General features: G+C 46.5%; 1 long non-coding RNA gene across 2 annotated transcripts in view; it reads right to left on the bottom strand.

The window, feature by feature from the left end:
• Positions 1–22,677, bottom strand: part of LOC137333265 (uncharacterized) — an 86,293-nt gene that overhangs the window by 30,655 nt on the left and 32,961 nt on the right. Inside the window, exons 2-3 of one of the 2 annotated variants that reach the window (XR_010965831.1) lie at positions 8,673–8,893; positions 2,126–2,235 (exon numbers count right to left, since the gene is read on the bottom strand). This is a non-coding gene — a long non-coding RNA (uncharacterized lncRNA). The remainder of the gene's footprint in view (positions 1–2,125; positions 2,236–8,672; positions 8,894–22,677) is intronic. The other variant, XR_010965832.1, reaches the window with a different exon arrangement.

Genomic DNA, 22,677 nt, shown 5'->3' with positions numbered 1-22,677 from the left:
AGGCCGTTATTTATTGTCCATCCCTAGTAGCCCTTGAGAGGTGGTGATGGGCCTTCTTTTGAACTGCTGCAGTCCGTATGGTGAAGGTTCTCCCTCCGTGTTGTTAGGTAAGGAGTTCCAGGATTTTGACCCAGCGACGATGATGGAACGGTGATATATGTCCAAGTCAGGATGGTGTGTGATTGGAGGGGAACTTGGAGGTGGTGGGGTTGCATTATGCCTGCTGCCCTTGTCCTTCTAGGTGGTGGAGGTCGCAGGCTTAGGAGGTGCTGTCGAGGAGAGTAATGAGGAAGGGAACATTCAGCAGAAGTACTAGGTTATTACTTACTCAATACTATACTTACCTATTACTCTAATCTGCAAATGTCCTCTGCATATGAGTTCCACTGTGAAGGATAGCATGGAATTAGGAGTGTACTGTGGTGTAGTATAACTTGCATATCTAGGGGCCTTGATGCATTGTGTGTGAATAAACTGCCAGTATTTATGCCTGCACTTTTGTCTGTCTTTTGCTTGAACCTTATTGATCTGGCCTTGCTCTGTGACTATGCTGCCGGAAGGGCACTCATGTTATATGACTCCTACATTATGAAATGTTATCCACAAAACCCCAAGGGCCAATCTTCTCTCTTCAGGCTTTTGACTGCTTTAATCTCCAGAATATTCAATCCAAATGCCATTATCCTAATGGCCTCTGCAGGCTCCCTGCAGCTGTCAATCCTTCCAGTTTGAGCTTGTGCACTGTGTTGTTCCCTCCCATTATTCTGAAGACTGAAGCTATCTTCCTCAGATCCATCTACATCACAGTGACATGACCCCTGCTCCTCCAATAAGGAATCCTGCTCTTCTTGTTCCATAAAAGGAATATGTTATGTATAGTAAGCACCATTGGCTATGATGCTTACCCAACTGGTCAACTTGACTGAATAACACACAAATGGGCCTAGAAATTCGGGAACATCCATTTCTGGGCGCTCCCCCCTGTGCACGGTACTTACCCTGCACATGAATGGAGCGGTCTGAGGGAGCCTGGAGGTCGGGGTTCTTGTGGCCGGTGCGGGGGTCGGGGGGAAGGGGAGGTGGGAGCGGCAATCAAGCGGGTGGTTTTATGTGGGGTCGTGAGGAGCTAACTCACCTTTGATAATGCAGGCGTTCTGTAGAGCTAGTTTCCATGAGTGCAGCCAGCGATGGTGCTGGCCTCCTCAGGGCAAACCAATCATGCAGTGGGGATCTCAAGTAGGGGTTAGGCCCCTTATTTGTATATGTAAAGGGCCCAATGCCTGCTCCAAGCATGGGTAAAGGACGCCACGTTATATGGCGGGTGGCGCACTTCCAGTCGGAGGTGCGTGTGCGCTTCCTGTCCACCATTTTGGGGATTTAGCAGGCTGCGTCGCGTCCGAAAAATGGGCGGTCTGCGGCCCAATTTCTAGGCTATGAAGTATTCATAAGTGTGTATGACAAGGTCCACTTGTATAAATATAATATCCAATGGCTCTCCGCCATGTTTTCTGTTTATACGTTAAATATGTATCCATTCTATAAATATAAAACATATAAAACATAGTTTAAATTGTTAAAAAAAACTGTGTATAAATAATGTTGGGTGGATTGATGTGATGTGGTGCATTGTGACTTCCTGTCGAGCTAACATTTGTACTGTAAAACACAAGTTTCTACGGTAGGCAAATGATTTAGGAATTGCCGTCAGAATTTAAATTTCCATAACCGAATACAAAGGAAGTGGTATCTTATGGCTGTTACCTCACGGGCTAAGGATTCCACTCCTTGTAAAACATACAACATTTAAACAACCTAAAAAAGACACCTAAAATGTTCCAGTCACACTGCACCTTATTATAAGTGTATTGCTAGGAAATGTTTTATTTATTATTCCACTCATGAGGCTGACCTGTATAGGAAAAGGAAAAATTTGCAGGGCTATGGGGAAAGAGCAGGGGAGTGGGACTAATTGGATAGCACTTTCAAAGAGCCGGCACAGGCATGATGGGCTGAATGGCCTCCTTTTGTGCTGTATCATTCTATGACCCTATGTGTAAGTCATAGAACAGAAACCATAACAAATGTGCTTCTTCACCTTGCCTTATATGAAAAGACAGCCTCTGACCTGTTCTTGTTACTGTCTCCTCCTCCACCTCCTTTAAATGTCAACCACGAGACATATCGGTAATAGGCAGATTGTGGCAAAGGGTTTAGATCTGCTCTGACAAGAAGACCCTGGCAAGAAATGGAGTGCAAGTTGCAGTCACTCTTCAAGCTCTGAAAGCAGTAAAACGTTTGCAGACCAGGTACAAATGGCCTGAGTATCGCTTGAGTACAGAGTACAGAGGGTCAACTGAAGGGATCATTTCTTTAAACGTGAGCCAAAATGGTGGTGCAGTTATAAAATGGAGAACCTGTTTCGTGCTCACACTGATCGTTTTCATGCACATTAGTGACTGGAGGATAATGGGGGGAAATTTTAACTTCCTCCACCCAGCGGAAACTGGACGGAATGGGAGTTAAAATCGAGTGGCTCTATTTGTCACTCCTTTCCCGCCTGCAGCAGGTTTAACCTCGCTGATTTTGCCAGCGGATGAGACGTCCACCTGACTGGGGCTGGAGCCTCATTACTGCATGTTAATCGGGGTCCACTGACATCCTGCTGACAATTTAACCCCGTACTCAGCCTACTCAGTGAAGCCTGTCGGGGAAGAGGCCAAGGCCCTAAAAGGGAAGCTTTAAGCATCTTTGTGGGCCCAGGAGGCGCATGAAGCTCCAGGCTCTTACAAGGAAAGTCTAGGCCTCTGCTGCCCAGGCTCCCCTCCACCCCACCCATGTGACTCTACTGAACCCCTCTCCCCCCCTGCAACTTACCCGAGTGCTGGTGGGAAGCCTCCGGGCCGCCAGATCTTGGCTTGCCAGCAGCCTCCTTGCACCCATTTAGGGCAGGCAGTTGACCAGCGGGGTGTAAATGATATCCAGCACTTAATATCATCCGGGCCTCCAATGGAGACTCCCAGGCAGGTGGTCCGTGCGTCCCAAATGGCTTCCACCCTGGGAGTTAAAAGTTCCCTTAATATGTCTGCTCTTCGACACTGCCAAATCCACATAGACTGAAAACAATTCAGCAGGGTGATATGCAGTGCAGCATTACATTAGCATGCCGATGAATACGCAGTTTACTTTATGCTTATTTCAGCCAGACATGAACGTAGGGCTCAAAAAGACATGGGGTGGCACATCTCAGTGTATCTGATGATCCCGCTCCCCCAAAACCCGTTTGTGGGGTAAGAGGGACATCCTGTGATTTACATGCCTTTGGAAGGCTAGCGGAACAGCTGAGATATTCTCCCTCTGCTCCCTACCTCACCGTGCTGAAGAGGCCAGAAGTCCAGCTGATGAGTGCTAGGCTGGGTTCCTTACCTTGGTAGAAAACTGAAGGTGCTCCCGCACTCCCCTTACAAAGGGGGGGCACCCTTTGCCCAAGTTTTCAGGGTTCCAAGCATCGATCGCGGCCTGGACCCCCAAGTCGACCCCACATCCGCTCTTTCTTTGACCAACAACAAGAAAGCCCGGGGTGCGTGTTTATGGCTTTACATCAGTGACACTTTTACACATTAGTTGCAGTGTTTATGGTACTGGACTAGCAACCCAGAAATCCTACCACGGCAAGTAGTGAAACTGAATTCTGTGGGCAGGCACTAGGAAAAAATGACCATGAAAGTTGGCGGATTGTTGTCAAAAGAAAAACCCCAACTGGTCCTCCAGGCAAGAATGGTTGGGGCTGGAATCCATTTTCGGCGAGGTGCAAAATGACTTCAACCGAAAGGAAAATTGGGCAGGATGTATAACGGGTGGCCGATCTGCTCACCGCCCGTTTTGTGCCCCCGCAGGAATTGACTCTTAATGACCTTTAAAGTGACTCACCAAGCCACTCAGTGCTTGGGCAAATAGGGACAGGCAATAAGTGCAGCCTCTCCAGTGGCACCCGTGTCCTTAGAACAAAAACAATTAAAAAATTCTCTTCGAGAATTGTGAGTTGAGGTGAAGAAGCGGGGCTACACGGTTTAAATTATGAGGACAGGTTGCATAGACTAGGCTTGTATTCCCTTGAATATAGAAGATTAAAGGGTGATTGAATTGAGGTGTTTAAGATGATTAAAGGAGTTGATAGGGTAGATAGAGAGAGAAACTATTTCCTCTGGTGGGGGAGTCCAGGGCAAAACTTTAAAACTAGAGCTAGGCCATTCAGGGACGATGTCAGGGAGCACATCTTCATACAAAGGGTAGTGGAAATCTGGAACTCTCTCCCCAAAAAGCTGTTAAGGCTGGGGGGTCAATTGAAAATTTCAGAACTGAGGTTGAGAGGTTTTTGTTAGGCAAGGGTATTAAGAGTTACAGAACTAAGGAGGGTAGATCAAGGTAAGATACAGATCAGCTATGATCTAATTGATTGTCGGAACAGGCTCGAGGGGCTGAATGTCCTACTCTTGTTCCTGTGTCCCTAAGAATGTTGCTAAGCTAAGTATAAATAGCTGGACCCCCAAGTCGACCCCACATCCGCTCTTTGTTTGACCAGCACGCCTGCTCTCACCATACGGTGGGACCCAAAGAAAGCACGGGGTGCGTGTTTATGGCAGGCGAGGTGCAAAATGACTTCAACGGAAAGGAAAATTGGCGTATTGGTATTGATGGTACCATTCTGAATGTGTTGTGACTCGAGGATCTACAGACCCTGCATTGCTTTTATTGATGGGTCTGACATACAGGGATAGAAATTCGTATAGGCCCGTTTTCAGGCCGAGAATCAGCACCATGCTGGCAACACACGCCTAATCACGTTGGCGGGACAAGACTGGCAATTTGGTCGGGGGCCCACATTATGATTAAATAGGCGGGCTGCCAGCATTAGTCCTGCTATTGATTGGCAGCTCGCCTAATCAGGAGCCTCAATTTCCGGCATTCCCGCCGCTATTTAAAGGTAGCCTACACCTCTTAAAGGAGAGGTGCACTTTGGCTGCAGGCAACCTGAAGGCAGCTCAGGAGACGGCAGTAGAAGCAGATGCTTCAAGGGCCCCTTGATTTTCCGACACTGCAGTGAAGGTGCCGATAGAGGAGGCCGGCAGGAGGAGGGATGTTCTCTTCCCAACAAGCGGCAAGAAGTTATTTCACCAAGCTGCTCATCAGCAGTGGGCCAAGGTGGCAGAGGGTGTCAGCGCCGGGGACATTGTCCCCTTGACTTGGCTGCAATGTAGGAAGACATTTAATGACCTGACCAGGGTTGCTAAGGTAAGATTCCTAACTCTGATCTCGCATTACTCTCTGCGTAACTCTGCATTACCTGGAGTCCCAGCCCTCGTCACCACCCTTCCCTCCCCGAGTACCAGCACTCTCCTCCATTCACTGCAGCACACCTCACTCCACCTCCTTCTGCTCCTAATGCCACACTCTGCACCTCCTACTCTACTCACTAGTACTGCTTTCACCTCCTTACTCCTCTGCCATCCTTCACACACCAGCATTGCTATTCGACCTTGACATGCCACATCCTCAAACCATTTCACTAGGAGACCACTAATGCTCCCTTCTTTCTTGCAGGCAAAGCTGGCGAACAATAATAGAGAGGAGATGAGGAAAGAGGTCAGGTCCTCTCCCCATTCGAGGAGCACGTCATGGAGATCTTGGGGATGGGTCACGTCAGGGTCCTCGCGAGTGGCCAGGCTGGAGGATGCATCCTGCAGGGTTCTTGGCTATCTTACACTCTGTCCATTCTCACTGCAATCTCACCCTCACATGCTAAGAATGACAAAGTGCAGCTGCTCTCAACAGCCACTTATCTGTCTTCACACTAGAAGTTGTAAAATGCACAATGTGAAAAAGATGAAGTTAAGAGTTTTTATTTGCTGTGGTTTTCACACTCATAGTTTGAGGATGTGGCATGTCAAGGTCGAATAGCAATGCTGGTGTGTGAAGGATGGCAGAGGAGTAAGGAGGTGAAAGCAGTACTAGTGAGTAGAGTAGGAGGTGCAGAGTGTGGCATTAGGAGCAGAAGGAGGTGGAGTGAGGTGTGCTGCAGTGAATGGAGGAGAGTGCTGGTACTCGGGGAGGGAAGGGTGGTGACGAGGGCTGGGACTCCAGGTAATGCAGAGTTACGCAGAGAGTAATGTGAGATCAGAGTTAGGAATCTTACCTTAGCAACCCTGGAAGATCAATGAGATGGTAGTGTTGGAAGGCATTCAGACAGTGGGCGGAAGGAGTGGGTCAAATGGTGGGACTGTTGGTGTGCTGGGGGAGGGTTTTGCTTAGGTGAATCTCGCCTCAATAATTTGTTGCCTTACAGCTCTGGCAACACAGCTCAGCCTTGGTCTTCCTCATCATCTTCTTCTTCCTCACTCCCTTCTTCATCTTGCTCCTGCACTTTTGCCTCCTGTAGCGGCTGCAAAGCCTGGCGTCTCCGAATGACGTAGTTGTGTAGCATGCAGCAAACCAGTACTGGCCTGGAGACTCGCTCAGGGCTATACTGCATGACTCCGCTGGATTGGCCCAGGCACTGGAACCTTGGTTTGAGGATGCCTATGGTTTGCTCAATGAGAGCTGTGGTTTGAGTGTGGCTCGCACTGTAACGGTATTCCACGTCTGTGCCTGGGTTACTGACAGGAGTCATGAGCCAGGTGTAGAGGGGAGCCAGCCTGACACCCACTGGTCTGGGTTGAAGATAGAGGGCATTGAGGACTGGCACAGTACAAAGACATCGTGAGACTGCCAGGATACCGGGCACAGACCTGCGTTATTTGCTGACTGTGGTCACACGACAGCTGAACATTCAGGGAGTGGAACCCCTTCCTGTTATAAAACATGGCCGGTTCATGCTGCAGAAAATGCAAGGCAAACATGTATGCAGTCAATGATGTCTTACACCTGAGGAAATCCAGTGATGCGGGCAAATCCGAGAGCTCTCTCCTCCTGATCAGCAGCCTATGTGGGGAAGGTGATGGATTGCAGTCTCCTTGCAAGGATGGTATCTGTCACTTGCTTGATGGCAGTATGGACAGCAAACTGCCTGATGTTGATGTCATCTGTTGCAGCCTGGAATGAACCTGTGGCATAGAAGTTGAGGGCCATGGTTACCTTCACAGCTTCAGGCAGTGCTGTGTATGCCCTAGTGTTTAGCTCCAATACACAAATGTTTCTAATGGCCTGTTTGAGGAGATGATAGAGCCGTGTAAGCATCAGGGTTATCAGAATGTACACACTTCAGGTGCCAGTGGAGCTGACTGCTGCTGTCATGTTCTATGCTATTTTAAGAACTTGTGCTGCTGTATCAGTCACACAGCAACGACGTGAAGTCCCTGCTGAATTTCTTGGGAGGACACCTCATTATCAGCTTCCCCTGTACCAGTATCAACCACTGAGAACCAAGTTCTTTGAACTGCTGATTTCTCTAATGTACTGGGTGCTACTGACTGTACCCCAAAACACACCTGGTGTGTGAATGGATGCATCCATCTGAACAGGAAAGGCTTCCATCTGTTAACACCCTAGATGCACGTGCCAATTATTCTGGTAGCAGCCACAACTCACTGATCCCTTTTGAAATTCTGAAAGGGGAATGAGAAAATGACTGATGTCAGGTAAGATACTCTGCAGCAGGTGTCTTGCGTCTGCATCTGTGCTGTGGGTATTTAAAGTCGTCCAGCTTTTGCAGGTGACCTGAAGCTATGCTTTATGATTTCAGTGCCAAATCAGCAAAGCCAAGCACAAAGGGAGCTGTAATGAGGCACACACCACAAAGATAGTCACAGAGCGCGCATTTGGTATTTTTAAAGTTAGCTGTTTGGATTCTATATGGGACAGATCCCGCAGCAGCTTTAGGAAGGTCTCTGAATATTTTATTGTTGGTTGTATCCTGCATAACATGGCAGTGTTGCCTTATGCGGTCATTGCCTTGTCAGAGGGCTAAAGATTAATACAATCTGGAGTGAAAAGTATATATTATTTTTAAACTGTGTGATTTAATTTTGTCTTGCTCAAAATTTAAAGCTGTCATGGCCTTTTAAAATTGGCAAAACATTTCTCAATAGTCAGCATTCAACCCGTTGGAACTTTACTGGCATTCAACATAACACCTCCTCACCATCCCCCACCCCCCAACCCACCCACCCAGCCCCGTTGTGCTGCAGTTCAGATCAGCCATCTTCATCCAATTCAAGCAGGTTGTTCATAGTAAACAAGCAGCCAATAAAGATGATGCGGAGGTGGTGCAGTTTGTATTGAAAGGAAGAACTTGCGCTTTTTACATCTTCAGAATGTCCCAAGGTGCTTTACAGCCAATGGATTACTCCTGGAGTACAGACTCTGTTATATAGGCAAACATGGCAGGCAATTTGCAGTCAACATTTAGATCAGATTTACACCAGTCAAATGTCAACTAATCACAGTTCACAAATATGGCACAAAGTGGCTGCACAGTTGCTGCTCGTGTACTAGACTTCGGGATAGTGCCAGCTCTCTAAAACTGCACAGGATTTGCAGTGTAGACACTCCACCTCACAACCCTCCCTCTCGATTTGTGTTTTCTGCCCAGGGTAGTAAAAGAACACCACAAAACCGGCTTGGCGGCCCGCAGCCTGGCATTGGTGTGCCATCTCAGGATGCTGCAGGCAGATTCTTACCTGGCAAGTCCCTGGTCTTGACTGAGCCAATGATGTTGACCAGACGTCAAGCAGATCGTCAGAAGGAGCAAATGAACATGGGATGTGAATCAATTTGCAGTATTCTGAGGCCGTTCTTAGTGGCCAGTTAAAGTGCGGTGTGGACAGAAGCTTGGGCCAAGATCACCTCTGTGTCAATTAATATCATAAATGTGATACGGCACATCTCTTGACCTAATTATCTGTGAATAAAATTGGAAAATTATGATAAAAAAAATGAAATTTGGGAGACAACCATTTATGAATCTTTTAGGTGAGTTTTTAACTATAAATTCCCAGATTTGTTTTTCAGGGTGGTGGAATGGTACTCCACCACCGAGAAATTATAGTTAAAAACTCACCTAAAAGGTTCATAAGTATCACATATAACATGACATGCTATGATTGAGGTGCTTCTGAAGAACTATCCAGTGTAATGCTTACTCAGGCCTTTATATATATCTGTACCATTGCGCCTGCAATCACAAACTTCCTTAAAATTTGAAGCTTCCTCAGAGAATCATAGAATCTTACAGCACAAAAGGAGGCCATTTGGCCCATTTTTCCTGTGATGGCTCTTTGAAAGAGCTATCTCATTCCCCTGATCTTTCCCCACAGCCCTGAAAATGTTTCCTTTTCGAGTATATATCCAATTCCCTTTTGAAAGTTACACTGCTTCCACCACCCTCTCAGGCAGTGCATTCCAGATCATATCAATTCACTGCATGTAAAAAATTCTCCTCATCTGCCCTCTGGTTCTTTTGACAATTATCTTAAATCTGTATACTCTGGTTACTAACCCTCCAGCCAGTGGAAAAAAACGATTCTCCTTGTTTAGTCTATCAAAACCCTTCATAATTTTGAACACTTCTATTAAATCTCCCCTTAACCTGCTCTATTGTAAGGAGAACAATCCCAGCTTCTCCAATCTCTCCACATAACTGAAGTCCTTCATCCCTGGTACTATTCTGGTAAATCTCCTCTGCGCCCTCTCTAAGGCCTTGACATCCTTCCTAGAGTGTAGTGCCCAGAATTGGACACAATACTCCAACGGAGGCCTAACCAGTGATTTATGAAGGTTTAGCACTGATCATCTGTGAAAGTGAGGTTATGTTGAACTCTGTAGATGTCCATGTGTGGGTAGCAGTGGATGGTCACAGCGCACCTCTTGTGCAGCCTGACCTGCCTGCCATCCCTCTGGTGGACCTCCTCATCCTCTTCTTCCAAGCACCTCAGATAGGTAGATTCCCATTGGACAGCCCATTGTTGTCACTAATAATGCTGGTTGGTGGGAGGGGTGGGAAACAAAATTCAAACAACTGGCACAAAGCCTCAGGCCAACCTAAGTGCTTAGTAGAGAAAAGAAATGAAGAAAAGTGGACCTGAAATGGGCTAAAAATGAAGTAAAGGCAGTGGAGGCAAGAACCCTGGATTCATATGAGACAAACCGTAGACTCCTTTGTTCTCCTAACCTGCACAGGTGTCATGGAGCTTCGGGGCCACATGTAACATTTAAATACGCGCTCACGTTAGTTTATGTATATCTTGAGTTGTTAACATCAATCGAACAGGCTGGGGCTCTTTTCACTAGAAAAGAGAAAACTGAGCGATGACCTAATGGAGGTCTTTAAAATACTGAAAGGGTTTGGTAGGGTAAACATAGTGAAGATGTTTCTGCTTGTGGGGAATCCAAAACTAGGGGGTCATGAATATAAGATACACACTAATAAATTTAATAAGGAATCCAGGAGAAACTTCTTTACCCCAGGGAGTGGTTAGAATGTGGAACTTGCTACCACATGGAGTAGTTGAGGTGAATAGCATAGATGCCTTTAAGGAAAAGCTAGATAAACACATGAGGGAAAAATAAATGGAAGGATATGCTGATAGGGTTAGATGAAGTAGGGTGGAAAGAGGCTCGTATGGAGCATAAACACCGGCATAGACCTGTTGGGCTGAATGGCCAGTTTCTGTGCTGTAAATTCTGTATAATCTTCTGTATAAGTTGAATGAATCTTGTAACTAGCCATTAAACTTACTTGTGAATAAAGCTCAGTATCTAGCAACCTGGACACAGGAGAGTGACGACGATGGCGTTATCGTATCACCTCTGCTTTATTATTATGTCATTTGCACACGGCAGTGGCATTAAAAAAACCTTACTTTTAGTTGGTGGCTGCAGCAGCTACTGAAGACTCCTGAGCAGGACAACTGGACCTTTGCCGTAACTTATCGCTGCCCAGTTTCACAGAATGGGTCGATAACAGCCACTAGGCCCCTCATTTACATATGCAAGGGACCTTACACCTGTTTTAGGTGGCCGTCAGTGACACCAGAAAAGCGGTATGACCTAATTCCAGGGAACATTGTCCTGTACCCCATTTTCAAGCATCCTTAGGGTGCAGGACAATGGTCTCCTCAATTGGCCCTCATCATGTCTGTCTTACGCCCATAAAAGGGGTACAACGGGATCCAAATTTCTACTGCCCAATCGCACAGTGATCATGTTATCAGCAGATTCCAGTCTGAGGAGGCAGTGCTGAGCTTTCCATACAGGCTGAATATAGTGTTAACAATATATTGCATAAAGAAGAAATAATGTACTGGCTGTTCAAGGTAGTAACCTAGCAAGGATTTAGTAGATGTCACGTCCTAGGAGAGTGAGGATGAAACAGCTTACAGCCACTTTTATATTGATTTCAGCTGCTGGCTCCTGTTGCCTGGGTCTCCTGTGGTGGTCAGATGAACTTAGAACGACTGGATTTAGTCAGACCAGTGATCAGGGAGAGCCATTTTCCACTGGGTCTTAGTGCCTGCCATCAGTCTAACTCTGGCCATGAAAAGTGCTGCACTGGCAGCAGCACCATCGGCAAAGAGCTGCAGAGCCCACCCTGGTAGCAGCAATGACATAATGTGCTGCAGAAAGCCTGGGGCGTTTGGTGAGTCACTAACCTCATGACACCGAGACGCAGTGATGTTGCACATGCACAGCAGCGAAATAGCCACATCAGCAATGCTCATATACGGCCCATGGAACGCACTCTGCCACCGGTCGAGAGACAGGCCAGCTGCGCTATGGCATTGTAAATTTAAGACAGCAGCACTCTTAGTTGCTCTCGAAACAAAAAGAACGGCCTTATTAGTGTCCATGGAGTGTTCGTCCTGTGTTATTTGGTACAGTGCGTACAAATGGAATTTATGGAGCAAGTCTCTAGTGCCAGTTTGTCTTGCTGACTTCATCCATCCTGTGGATAAAATGATCGCGTCCCATCTCACACCGAAAAAAAAGAACTTACATTTCTATAGCGCCTTTCACGACCTCAGGACGTCCCAACATGCATTACAGCCAATTAAATACTTTTGAAGTGTAGTCACTGTTGCCATGTAGGAAATGCAGCAGCCAATTTGCACACAGCAAGGTCCCACAAACAGCAACGTGATAATGACCCTATAATCTGTCTTAGTGATGTTGTTTGAGGGATAAATATTGGCCAGGACACCGGGGAGAATTCTCCTGCTATTCTTCGAAATAGTGCCATGGGATCTTTTACATCCAGCTGAGACGGCAGACGGGGCCTCAGTTTAATGTCTCATCTGAATGACCACACCTCCAACAGTGCAGAACTCCCTCAGTACTGCACTGGAATGTCAGCCTAGACTTTTGTGCTCAGGTCTCTGGGGTGGGACTTGAACCCACAACCTTCTGACTCTGAAATAGTGCCATGGGGTCTTTTACAGTCTCTGGATTACAAATACTGAAATGTTCAAATCAGTACTTTCACTCAGTTAAATCGCAAACACAAAAGGTTAATATTTACCAAAGGATGACAAATTTTCCTTTCCCTGCTAGCCAAACAGATAACATGGGAGCAGTGGGTGTAAAGTCCATTAGTAACCATAAGTCATGCTTTCCTTGGTGTTGGTTGGGGACCTGTTAAAATGATGCTCATGCCATTTAGATGTACTTCCATTTGGCTTCCCATACTGCAGCCAGGTCCAAAAATGAGGGACCCAGTTGTTGAAAGTTTTTTCTATTTGCCAATACCCAGCAATTAGAAGCAGCCTGAGAAATTCTTCTCTGAGGAGAGCCTCGTGGTGGTGGTGGGGGGGAGGAGTTTTCCCCGGGTCTCACCGCCATTACTTCGGCGGAAAGCCCATTTAGGCAAGTAACTGGGGTTTCCACCGAACCTCTGCCCAAGTTACAGCGGCGGAGCGAGAGGTACCCTAATGAATTTCACCCCCTTGATGCCTCTAACAGTGTTTCCTTTACTGGATTGCATTTGATGGTGTTCTTCTTGTAGGAGACCATCCTCTAAAATAAATGTGGCAGTAGACAATGAGGGTGAAGAGACAGTGCAAGCAAGAAAGGACTTGAGAACCTATGTGGAACAAACTTTTTTTTTGCTGAGTATTTCTTGACCTCCAATTAGATTTTGTACTATTTCTTTTTCTGCCTCACTGGCTCCTCCAGGCACACAGCTCCCATGGCTCAAATTACAAAGGGTTTTGATGAAATGACTAGAGAATATTTCCTCTCATTGGGCGTCAGTTACAAGGAATCGACAATTTAAAATTGTCCCTATGAGAGTGAGGAGAGAAGTGAGGAGAAAGTTCTTTATGCAGAGAGTTGTTGGAGTATGGAATGCTTTGTTACAGGGAATAGTTGAAGCATACAATAGTTGAAGCAGCAATGGGTGTGGGGCCGATCGCCAGTGCTGTGGAGTTCGGGGAGCACTCTTGCTCCTCCTGGCTCCAAAACAACGACTATCATTTTTAAAGAAAATTACCTACATTTTATTGGCAGCCGTACGAGCTGCTGAAGATTCCTAAGTAAAGCAGGCCCATTACCTGCTCTGCTGATCGCTAACCAATTTCAGTGAGGGGACCTAAAACAGGCGTTAGGGCCCTTATTTAGATATGTAAGGGGCCTAATGCCTGTTTTGGCAGTCACCCGTAACAACTATCAAACCACCTACAACAATGTCAGTGCCAGTAACACAGGTGCTAATCGGGTGCGGAACATTGCGCCGTGAAATTGGTCCTTTTTGCCTCCATTTAATGGGCGCAGTGAGGACCAATTTCTACCCCATTAAATGCAGGTTTGTTTCTATGTAAATGGTCTCTTGGTACAGGTGCCTAACAACCTGGATGGTCATGTGACTAAACAATACCATGACAGAGACCTGAATACTATGATGACTGCCATTCCCCCCCCCACCCCACCAGTTCTACCTCTTTTCTCCTGAACTGTTTTGTTGTTCCATTAACTGGCTCAGGTTCTTCAGGGAAGCATTACAGTTTTTGGGTTAACAAGGTTATTAAATCCAAAAGGTTACATTGGCATTTGGCTAATTATGTATCGGAACTCAAGCCTGCACATATACTGCTGCTACATACTTGCTTTGTACCAGGTAAATCATTCATAAGCTGAAATAGGCCTTTCTTTATCAGAGGCTCTTACTTTGCATGGTTATGTTCCCTCTCTTTAGCTTTAAACCAATTATCTCTTGCTACTCTGGATACATTAGACTAAATCTAGAGCTCCCTATGGGTTACAGGCATTTTATGGTTTGTCAGCTCTATCCAATTACTTCTCCCTTTAAGCTCCCTGGAGAAGATCATCCTGTGGGGAAACTAGGGCACTTTTGGTGCTAAATATGCCTGAATAGCTCACATTATTAACAGCTGATCTGTAAGAACAGCATTGTCTGTATTCCACATGATAATTTATCACTAATAGCAATTTAAAATGACAAATCAGGGCATACTACAATAATTGGATCAATTAGTTAAACAAACCAGAAATTAAGTCCTTGACCCCCCCCCCCCCTCATAAGGTTTCACCCATTAATATCGACATATTACAATTGTATAAACTTGCTCATCAGCAGGAAAGGATAAAGGAAGTCGAGATCCACAATCAGGAAAATTATGTTGTTGTGCGCGAGTTGCTGAAGGCAGACATTTTTGGCACAGGACGTGGTTAGTGAGTAATTGAACATGATCTCTGTAATCAACAGAACCTGGATGGATACCTGGAAAATATTCAATATTAAACGCAGCCAACGGAGAAGAAGATTGAGTCCAATTCTTAGACTCGCACGGCCAGAAGAGATGGATCACCCAGCCTGCAAGAACTGACACTTGCAGAAAGAAAGAATGCCTGCTCTCTTTTCCATGCAGTGCTTGCGAAAATTCAGTGTTATGATACGACTGGGACCATCTGGTCAGCCTCTCTGCCTGCCTTCAAGAGGAAGCAGGACTGGTGCTTGACTGGGGCAGAGATCGCATTATATAGAAGGTAAGTGTCTTTATCGATAACGCTTGGTCTATGTGATCTCCTGGACTGGTTTTGATCACCTGAGGGAGTCAGAGAGGAATTTTCATCAACTCCCCCACTGGGAGCTTGCTCCACATATCCACTACTCCATGAACAGAAACAAACCTGAGGCCTGAAATCCTGGGGGAATCTGGGAGTGGAGAAATGCCCTAATCTGGGCAGGTGGTGGAGCGGAATATGGATTGAAACCTGGTTACACTGGGTCCCCGACCTGCCACCATGCTTCCTGTGGGTCAACTCCCTCAACCTGGTCCCTATCCCCCCTTTTCATTTCCAAGCTCACTACAATCCCCTCAAGGGGTTAGTTGCTACCCGCCCGCTCAGTATTGCCCTGCAAAATATTCACGTTCTTGTGAATAACTAGTTGAGTGCACTGACATTGTGAGCCTGCCTAAAGCCATCTCACCATTCTTCTTCCCTCATCAAAAGGGGCCTGGGTTGATTTCAATAGTTCCTGCCAGGCAGGAAACGGGTGGCAGCGAGTCCGCTACCCATTTTACACCCTGCCCGATTTTTCAATGGAAAGGAAAATCAGGCAGGATGTAAAACGGGTGTCTGACTGCCACCCATTTCCTGCCTGGCGGGAACAGTTAAAATCAACCCCAATGAGATGCTAAATAAATGCAGGTTTTGGGGTAGAAATTGGACCTCGTTGTGTTCATTTTACAATCCTAAAACTTGGAGTAGTTAATAATGAGTGTAGAATTCTGCACTATAAATTAGGTCTGTTGAAAATTTTCAGGACAACACAGGGATCAAATCCATAGTCATCACGGTCTGTATATTCAAGAAGGAAGCCCATCATTAATATTGGCTTATACCTGATTATCACAACGCACTTTTATCACCTTTACCCTTTGAAATGTAAACTGAATTTATCGGGGTCGTCTACAGGCAGACTTCAATCTGTCGAAAACTATACTTTTGTGAAATGCCAATCTGTCATACACAGGTCAAAAGCATTATTAATCATAAATGCTAATTAATTTATCAATACCAAATCAACAGCAAAGAGCGGTACTCATTTTAGGCTCCTCTGGAGCCTTGTTTGCCAAAGTGATACCTTTTGTGAGGCTTTCCAGTTTGGAGTTCCACACGATTGTTGGAACAAATAAAAATATAATGTAGTGGGCTGAGGAAGTATTAATTATTCATGTATAGACAGTTTCAAAGGTTTGACAACAGGTCTCATGTTTATATTGTATTTTAATGACTTTAGTGATGAGTCCAATTATTTCTTGACATTTTCATTGATGATACTGTCCTTGTACCATGGCCTACAAGATAATTAGGAGGTAATTCTGTGATTCCAAGCTTCCAGCAGGGAGCAAAGGTCAGAGATAGAATTACAACAGTGTAGTTCCGATTCTTGTTGGTAGTTGTTAGGCTGATTGGCATGATGGGGTGAATGCAAACATGACAGAAGCCTTCACTTGCATTGTCTCCAGTGCTAGCGTCTAGCTTGGTGGAAAGTCAGCGATATAAATGGTGTGTTTTGGCACAGGATTTTAGGCCAACCTCCATCAGTCAAAGGCCTAGAATTTGGTCCGCACAGCACCCATTTTTTGAGTGCTATTCAGTCTACTAAAGCCTCAATATGGCGGGCAGGAAGCATGCACACATTTCTGGCCAGAAGTGCGCCCACCGCCATATTGGGTAAGGACAAAATCCTGAACCCAACTTCCCGATACGTGCAGCCAATGCAAGGCTGCCCATTACAGTGAAAACTTGGAAAATCGGCCAAAAATTGGTGTGCAGCAGTTTTTGTATTTTAGTTGATGATGGATTTTTTTCTTCACCTAAACAGGTTCTTTTATAATTCCTGTGCCCAACCTTCTGTTTGTGAGATATGTCACTGTGAATCACCATGTGCAACAGATTCCCAGAGGAGGTCGTTGGTTGGGGGATCAATTTGCACCTTTAAGGAAAGAGCTGGATTGAAAGCTCTTTAGAAGACGGTTATCGAGGTATTAACAAAATTGCTTGATTTTTTTAATGGGCTGGCTAGGGAAGGAAGTTATGGTGTAATTTTGCGATACAAAGGCCCTGATTTTAACTGCCTGGCGGAAACTTTGTTGGGGGGGGGCGCAGTTAAAATGAGGAATAACAACAAACTCCAACGGGTTCAAATATTAACGTGCTCTTTTGAGCAGGCAAGCGGGACACCCATCCCAAGCTGGTGGGGTCCTCTACTATTTTAGTCCGAGGCTTGAGCGGGGGAGCAGTGATGGCATCTCCGTCAGGCTAAACCTGTCGGGAGGGGGATCGCGGGCCAGAAGACACCCAGGCAGGTAAGTTTTATAAAAAGTTTTAGGTTTCCTTGTGGGCCAGGAGAAGCAGGAGTGCTCATCCAGGCCTCACAAGAAAGCCTTGGGCCTCTCTTGCCCTTGGCGCCCCTGCCCCCGATTGCATTCGCTCCACCCGACCCATCCCCTTACCATTTACCTGAATGCTGGGGGCCGATCCTGTGGGTCCATGGCTGTGGCCTCCTGCCTGAGATCTTCCGCTCCCACCCGCCGGCCAGGTAATGCATCTGGCCGGGTTCGAGCAGGACTCCGCTGAAAGTTATGGTAATGAGGCCCGGCCGTTGTGATCGGCGGGCCTCCATGCCCCGCACTCTCCGGGTGCGCCGCCTGCTTGAGGACTCGCGCGCACTATACCCTCCCCCACCCATTTAAAATCGAGGCCAGGGTTCTTGGTAAGAAGCCTTGTTCACCTGGAGTGAAGAATCAGGTGAAGAGATTGGTGTGGCCTGTTCACAGTGCTCAACATTTTCTGTCTATTAATTTCAAGGATGGAAATTGGGAATGCTGGAAATTGGGAACACTGACCCCGCCTCCCCCACCTTCCCGGTTCTCTGATTCGCTGCGAGTGAGACTGTGTAGTGGGAGCTTCATTTTGCAAAATTACGTCTTTAGTGTTCCTTAAGGTAGGAATCAACTTAGGAACATAGGAACAGGAGTAGGCCATTCAGCCCCTTGAGCCTGTTCCGCCATTCAATTAGATTATGACTGATCTGTATCTTAACTCCATCTACCCACCTTGATTCCGTAGCCCTTAATACCCTTGCCTAACAAAGATCTATTAATCTCAGTTTTGAAATTTTCAATTGACCCCCAACCTCAACAGCTTTTTGGGGAGAGAGTTCCAGATTTCCGCTACCCTTTGTGTGAAGAATTGCTTCCTGACATCAGCCTTGAATGCCTAGCTCTAATTTGAAGGTTATGACTCTCCCACCAGAGGAAATAGTTTCTCTCTATCTACCTTATCAAATCCTTTAATCATCTTAAACACCTCAATTATGTCTCCCCTTAATCTTCTATACTTAAGGGTATACAAGCCTGTATTGATAAACTTGTGGCAGTGATGGGGGGATTGTGATGGAGGTATCCTTGATACAATAATCTTACATGGGCCGTGGATGGTGTAAGTTTGATGGGCTGAATGGCCTGTACTCACTCCAGACTTTATGGAAGTAATTATTTTGATTACATGGTGAGCTAGGTTCCTCGCTACCAATGTATACTTGGGAAAATGACCCCTTGTGCTTTTGTTCGTGATTTACAGCCAGTGTTCCAGGAAATGCAACTGTGAGTTACCTGGAGTATGTCAATATACAGCGGAGTGTGAAGAAGAAATTTCAAAGGATGTTTTCTGGCAGCATATTGCTTGTAACCCTCTTGATCTCAGTCCACCACAGAATTCATGGATCTTTGTGTTGAGGTCAACAGTAAGATAATTAACCATTCAATAAAAGTATTCCGTCAATAGGAACCTGACAACAGGGTTACTAAGACAGATTTCAACAGCATTCAATTATATAACTCATTGATAAGACCATATTTAGAATAGTATTTAGTTTTGGGTTCCTTATCTTCAAAGCATTGATCCACTCAGAGAGCTCAGGGAACAGAAAGGGCATATTCTAGACTTATTTATGGCTCTTAGGCTTGAAGGGGGCCTCATAGAGCTGATATTATTTTTATTGGAAAAAGGAAGGACTACCCTGAAGAAGCCAGGAAAGCTCCAGGTTTGAATCTCTGGACTGAGCTGAGGTAGCTGACATTAGAGAGGTTGGGGGCACTAAAATTGGCCGAGGTGCGCTTGGCTGAGGAGGGGGAAAAAAAATCAGCTCTGGATCCAATAAACCCTACTGGAAAGTGCGCATATATGAATGTTGGACTCAGAAAAGATTGGACTTGGTTGAGGTGCCTACTAAGGTTGATAGCCCATCAACACTCACTAGTGCAGTAGTTCTCAAACGTCTCAAGGCATGACCACAGAGTTTATAGAATGCACACTTCAGAATATTAAAGTACTGTCATCTTCAAATCTAATAAGGTCAGCTGATTACTCACTTTCATTTGTACTGGTGACCTCACACTTCAGCATAGCACTCAGCCTACATCTGGAGTGTTGTGGTCGTGCTCCAGGTGCAGGTTGAGTTTTGTACTTGTGATGTTCTAAAGTGACCGGGGTCAATGAAGTGGAATAACCAAGTCAACTTGAAAGGAATAGTTTTGAAGATGATTTCCTTCGTAGACAATTTCTAACAAAAAACGGAAAAATAATCAACCCTGCCCTCTGAATGTAGTTGGCATCTAGTCTCACCCTGGAATGATGGGTGTGCTCAGATTCTCATAATTTGTCTTTGTTAGGAAATCAGGAATTATCATCCCCGGAAAGTAGCAGAGAGTTCACTCCCAGAGCCAAATGACAGCTTTGGGTAGGAGTTGGAACCCTAGTAGTGAGGACTAGGACAGCAAGGAGCATCTCAGAGAGGGGAAGATGCTGCAACGAGGAGTTACATTGAGTCTACAGCACGGAAACAAGTCATTCGGCCCAACAGGTCTGTGCCAGCATCTATGCTCCACACGAGCTTCCTCCCTCCCTACTTCAGCTACCCCTATCAGCATATCCTTCTATTCCTTTCTCCCTCAGGTGCTTATTTAGCTTCCCCTTAAATGCATCTATGCTGTTCACCTCAACTACTCCTTGTGGTAACAAGTTCCACATTCTTATCACTCTTTGGGTAAAGAAGTTTCTCCTGAATTCCCTATTGGATTTATTAGTGACGATCTTACATTTATGATCTGTAGCTTTGGACTCCCCCTCAAGTGGAAACAATTTCTCTACATCGACCCTATTAAACCCTTTTATAATCTTAAAGATCTCAATCAGCTCACCCCTCAGTCTTTTCTTTTCCCCAGCCTGTTCAGCCTTTCCCGATAAGTATATTCTCTCAGTTCTGATATCATTCTTATGAATCTTTTTTGTACTTTCTCCAATGCCCCTATATCATTTTTATAATATGGAGACCAAAACTGTTCACAAAACTCCAAATATAGTCTAACCAAGATTCTATACAAGTTTAACATAATGGGAGAAAAAAAAATTCGATAGGGCCCATTTTCGGGCGCGGGTAGCATGATCCGCTATTACCCCATGCCCGATAGCCCCTATGCAGGCAGCATGTGAATTTCGAGCTGCCTGCTAATTATCATGATATCTCTGTGCAGCCAGCACTACCTGCGCTGCTGAGAGGCTGCACGGTGAAAGAGGAAGTCGGAAATGGGACGTGCTCAGCGCACGTCATCAGCAGGCTGCATCTCTTAAAGGTGCAGGTGCATATTTTAACTGGGACATGCACAGTCCACTAGGAGGAGGGAAAGATGGCCACAAGGATGGCAAGATCGGCGTGAGAGAGGGCCCCACACTTCTCAGATGATGCACTGGAGGGCCTGGTGGAAGGAATGGATGAAAGGAGGGCTGACATTTACCCGCAGGGTGGCAGGAGACCTCCAGACTGCAGCTCCACAGGCATTGGCAGGCTGTGGCACAGGAAGTGAACGCCAGGAGCATAGCACCACGCACGTGGGTGCAGTGCCGAAAGAAGTTCAATGATTTGACATGAGTGGTCAAGGTGAGTGAATGCAAGTGTCAAGTGGCACATCCTACCAACCGCACCACTGCATCATACTCCCCGTCACCCACCCACCAACAAACACTGCCCATCCATACAGAATGCTGCATTCAGCATGCTGCATCTCACCCGCACATAGTACACAACCACCACTCACAGCTCACACACACTGGCAGCTATTTGACCATGATGGGCACATCACCCACACACCTTGCAGGATACTCACTGACACACTGTCCTCTGTCTTGCAGGAGAAGGTGGCGCATAACAGCCGGCAGCAGGAGAGACCTGAGGGTGGATGGTGCCGTTTACATGTCCTCACCCCTCTAGAGGAGACAATGCTTAGGATCATTGGGCGGGCCATCGCTGCAGCCGTGATAACATGCCACGCTGGAGGTCCTGATGAAGGGGGTCTCTGCGTATCTAATACTCCTTCTTGTTTCCTACATCTCCCTCCTCCCATAATCTGTTCTGACTCATGTGCTGCAGATGCTGTCGGCTCGCACATCTTACTTGCTCCTCTCCCCACTCCACAACTCAACCTGTTTCCTTTTGTCGTTGCAGATACCCAAGAACACATGACGGCACTGTCCGAGGAGGAGGAGGAGGAGGACACTGACACTGAAGCCACACCATTACTCAATCTGACACTCGCATCCACCAGCTCAGAGACTGACACTGCACGTGCTTTAGAGGCTAGTTTAGAGGAGGGATCTGCACGTGGTGAGACACCGAGCACAAGTGTGCAGGAACCAGGGCGGGGGGAACGGATACCACAGGTGCCAGCTTACCGGAGGATGATGTCGCTCACTAGTTCTGTTGCAGAGGAGTCAGATGAGGACTTTGATGGGCCAGGCTACAGAAGATGGCTGATGGGCGTACACCACCAAATGCTTGGGGCACTGGAAAGCCTGCCAGAAAGCTTGCGCACAATGCAAAGGGGCATGGAGGAGTCCAGCTCCAACTTGGCACAGGGCTTTGCGCAGAGCTTGGAGCCCATCCTTTCCAACGTCACCTCCATCAGCACACCGGTGGAACCCGGAAGGCCCTCATTGGATACGGCCTCCTGCTCAGTGCCCTGCGCCTTCTCATCCTCCCTCTCCTCGCAGCTTGACCTACTGTGCGTGGCCTCTCTGCATGCTCCCAGTCGTGCTCAATGCCAAGCGGGAGCCCCTGCAGACCACCCATGGTTGTCAGGAATGTTGTTCGACCACGGTTGTAACTTTCCGAACCATAAGGCAGTACCTGCCAAATCACTCTCAAATGTACTCCAGCAACTCTCAGTAAGTATAGGGAGCTTCAAAAAACACTTCCTATTCCACCAGCAGCCAGAAGCAATAATCCAGCAACTAACCTGTAAATCCTGTATGGTCCCTTTAAATAGCGCGGGTGGTGGGGGGTCCTCCAGGCACTCTAAAACATGTTCAGGTGTGCGTCGTTAAGACAGTTGAGCGTTAAGGTCCAAAACGGTGTCTATCACTTTAAATCAGCGTTTCACACCGATGCACGCATTTTCTCCCTACTTTACATGCTTCTGGCATTCGGTATTTGTGTATGCGCTAACTCCTATACCAAGATGGCGTCCGGCACACATCACGCTGGAAACGTGCATGCGCAGCCAAGACGCCATCTTGGATGTTCGAGAGGTCGCGTAGCACCCAACTTCTCTCCTTTTCAATTCTATCCCTTTAGAAATGAACCCTTGTGCTTGGTTTGTCTTTTCT

Source organism: Heptranchias perlo, chromosome 2 (assembly GCF_035084215.1).
Source record: "Heptranchias perlo isolate sHepPer1 chromosome 2, sHepPer1.hap1, whole genome shotgun sequence".
Lineage (NCBI taxonomy): Eukaryota > Metazoa > Chordata > Chondrichthyes > Hexanchiformes > Hexanchidae > Heptranchias > Heptranchias perlo.
The sequence above is the reverse complement of the archived record's forward strand: the minus strand, read 5'-3'. Positions and strand labels throughout refer to the sequence as shown.